At 42.6% G+C, this 3,990-nt stretch overlaps 1 pseudogene; it reads left to right on the top strand.

Annotated features, from left to right (window-relative positions):
• The first annotated feature begins 382 nt into the window (after positions 1-382).
• On the top strand, positions 383-888 carry LOC132486768 (large ribosomal subunit protein uL23-like; annotated as a pseudogene).
• The last annotated feature ends 3,102 nt before the right edge of the window (positions 889-3,990 follow it).

The raw sequence follows: 3,990 nt of genomic DNA, 5'->3' as shown, positions 1-3,990 counted from the left end.
GTGCAACTCAATTATTTTCAGTGTAATGGCTTATCTGTCTGAGAACTTCAATTTTTTTTTTTTAAGATGAGAACACAGTTGTTGCTGTTTTTTTAAGTGTCAGGGAGTTTTTTAATTTTTTACTTATTTATTTATTTTTGGCTGCGTTGGGTCTTCGTTGCTACTTTTGGGCTTCAGTAGTTGTGACTCGCGGGCTCGAGAGCACAGGCTCAGTAGTTGTGGCACTCGGGCTTAGTTGCTCCGCAACATGTGGGATCTTCCCAGACCAGGGCTCGAATCCGCATCCCCAGCATTGACAGGCAGATTCCTAACCACTGTGCCACCAGGGAAGTCCGAGAACACAGTTTTTTTTTTCCTTCTAAATTGAAGGCTGAACATTTTCATGAAGATGGCAGCGAAAGCGAAGAAGGAAGGTTGGCTGTGTGACGCCCCTGCCCCTCCCAATGCTGAAACCAAAGCAAAGGCTTTGACGGCCAAGGTGGCAGCACTGAACGGCACCCACAAGCACAAGAAAAAGAAGAGCCACACGTCACCCACCCATGGCAGTCCAAGATACTGCTGCACCGAAGGCAGCCCAAATATCCTCGGAAGAGCACTCGCAGGAGAAACACGCTTGACCACTACGCTGTCATCAGGTTCTGCCTGACCACCGAATCGGCCACGAAGATAGAAACAACACAACATACCTGTGTTCACTGTAGATGGAAGGCCAACAAGCACCAGCTCAGACAGGCTGTGAGGAAGCTCTATGACTCTGACGTGGCCGAGGTCAATGTCCTGATCAGGCCTGATGGAGAGAAAAAGGCTTATGTTCCACTGGTTCCCAACCATGATGCTTTGGTGTTGCCCACAAAATTGGGATCACCTAAACTGAGTTCAGCTGACTAATTCTACATATAAATTTTTCACCATAAAAAAAGCTAATAAAGGCTGACTGTACCTCTAATTGAATATCACTAGTATTGAAAATTTCACAAAACCATGCTGGGTGGGCTCCACAAAAATTCATGCTAGGTGACTTTAGGGGCTGAAAAGCTTTTTTTGTTTGTTTTTGGTTTTTGCTTGTTTGTTTGTTTTTCCTCACCTCTTGTCAATTCCCTATTGATTTCCTTTTGGACTGCTTCCGAACTCTCCATTCCCAAGAGTTCCATCCTATCCTCTATCTCGATCTCAAGACTACCCACTAACAACTCAGAGAAGATCATTTGGGAAGTGGTGCTCCAACTCCCTTTCTAACCCCCATTCCTTCCCCTATTTGGTTTTGCTTTCCTAAAAAAAAAGTTTCTTCCTTCTTTCCAAGGTGAACTTCTCAATCCAAGTTCTCATTTCTGTCCACTGTTAGCTGCTCCATTAATTACCCTCTCTCAACTTCATGTTCAAATTTTCCTCCAATTTTTTTTAATCTGCATGGTATCAGAATTCCCACACTAATCCAAGAGGAAGAAAAATATTAACAGAAGCTGAAATTCCTCATAACGAACCAAAATATCTCCAATCCAAAAGTGAATAAATAACACTATTTAATCAATCATAGGGTTGGAGGCTGGAGGTGGGAAGAGGTAAAGGGGGTGAAGAGACATATCCATAACACAAAATAAACTTCAATTAAAAAAATAACTTGGTTTCTTGTGCCCCCAGACAACTGCTGATTTGCTATCACTTTAGATGAGTTCATCTTTTCTATAATTTTATATAAATGGAATAATACAATAGGTTCTTTTTTTATCTGGATTCTTTCACTCAGACTAATTATTTTGAGATTCATAATTTTTTTATAGACATAGCTCATTCCTTTTTATTGCTGAGTAGTATTCCATCATAAGGATGGAACATAATTTTTTTTATCTGTTCACCTGTTGGGCACTTGGGTTTCTTTTGGAAGTGTTCTATCATAAATAAATCTGCTAAGGAACACTTTTATACAAGTCATTTATGGGCATATGCTGTCATTTTCCTTGGGTAAATATGTTTGTGAGGAATGGCTGAGTTAGTATGGTAGGAGTATGTTTAATTTTTTTTAAGCAAAGGACAAACTGTTTTCCAAAGTGGTGTACCTCTCTGAACATTTTAAACATTTCCAACATCCATTTTTTTTTGGGGGGGGGTAAATTATATGAATGGAAAATATGCAGAGTTAAATAGTGTGACTAGTACAAGATAAGGTTTCTAAAGAAAAATCACGTCTAGTCAGCTATGTTTTCGGTCAAGTCCTAGGAATATAATCCTCCGTGTCTGCTTTGCTGAACAACACACTTCGAGTATTCAACAACCTGAGCACATGTGCCAAACAGAAATGCATTCACCAACCAAATAGCAGCTGTCCTTGGAAGGGTGGTTGATGAACCGGCAGGGCTGTGGCAGCACTGGAGGCTAAGCAGGGTGGCCTTGTTCCAGGAGCCTAACTCTCTCATTCAGTTTAATGGTTTTGGCAACATGTGCTACTTATGTCTTCCTTATTTTGATGAAGCTTCCAGTTTTCAGTACCCCCGTGGGAAACCTATTTTAAACAAGCCGCTGATGGCACTGTGTACATACACACACATGTTCACACACAGAATTACATATAGAAGCCTAGATACCTTCTCTTGCTCCACTAAGACTGAAGGTCATAGTTGTGACTCGATCTGTGTTATGACCATCTGAGCAGCTTTTCACTTCTAAGTTACTAAACTGAGTGGGAAACCTGTGGCGTTGACTTAGCAAGCTTCCCAAGCCAGGGCTAGGATAAGCAGGAGGTCAGTGTGGACTGGTGAGAGAAGCTGGATAAACTCCAGCCTGAAACTGTGGGGAGAGATAAGGGGTCACGCTGTGGCCACTGGAGGTGGCGGTGGGACAGATCACGATTAAGTACAAATGGTGTCAGGGTGGCTGACTGCATGTAGGAGGTGCTCTCCTGGGTACTGCTGATGGTTAGTCCCAAACTTTCTGCTGCATCACCACTCATCCAAACTAAGAAGAAAGTCTCCTTAGAGATGGCACTTTGGCAAGTTACTGGCTTTCTCCATTTAGTTCTGCGGCATTCCTGTCCCCTGCACTCTATAATGAATTAAAAGGCACAATGCATCAAAACTGTGATGCAAGACACTTCAGGGCATTCAGGCTTCACAGAGATTTGTAAGTTATAGCTCAGCACAGGCTTCAATGATTAACTTTTGTTTTTGGCCAGGCCCTCCCTGTTCTGCTTCCCTCCAGGCTCTGGTTCTTCCTCTAGGCTTGACCTCTGAGGGTTATTCAATTCTCAGCCCAAACCAAGGCAGGTCCACTTTAAGGGATCACGGTCTTTTCCTTACTGACTCTTGGGCTCCCTGCAGTTTCAGGGTGAAAGGGTCTTCTTGCACTGACCTCAACCAGATCCCTTAAACAAAGGGGGAACTGTGCCTTACTCTCCCCTTCTCCATTCTGGGGACCCCAGAGCATCTTACACTCTTCACAGATAACAGCTGCCATGTTTTCCCCAATTCTCTGGTTCTTTTTAATTCCAAACTCTACCCTCTTTGGAGAAACTCCCAATTCCCATTAACCAATACACTTCCCTCCTTTCAGAAAACCACCTCTAGGCTGTGCCATCTCAGATAGCACCACTGGCATGAGCTCAGTGGTTATATATAAACTAACAAAGTTCACTGGGACTAGTGCTGCCCTAAACTTAGTTTATGGAAAGGACAGGCTTTTAAGGAAAAAAGGCTGAATTCATTTACTAACTGGGTAACTCTAGGCAAGTTACATTGAACCTGTTTCCTAGTCTGTGAAATGAGGATAATAATACCTATTTCTCAGGGTTGTTTATGAAGATTGGGTGGGATGTTGTGGGCAGAGTTACTCTAAGCCATGAGTTTCTTTTAATGCATATGGTCAGGGAGGGTCACAAAAGTATCAGGCTTGGTTTCAATCTCGACTCTGGTACCAGCTGTGACCCTGAATAGCTTACTTAATTCTTGGAGTTTCAGTTTCCTCATCTGTATAATTAGGCTCATGATACAAAATCCCTGA

This window comes from Mesoplodon densirostris, chromosome 3, assembly GCF_025265405.1.
Source record: "Mesoplodon densirostris isolate mMesDen1 chromosome 3, mMesDen1 primary haplotype, whole genome shotgun sequence".
NCBI lineage: Eukaryota > Metazoa > Chordata > Mammalia > Artiodactyla > Ziphiidae > Mesoplodon > Mesoplodon densirostris.
Note: the sequence above shows the minus strand (reverse complement) of the source record. Positions and strands in the feature narration are given on the sequence as shown.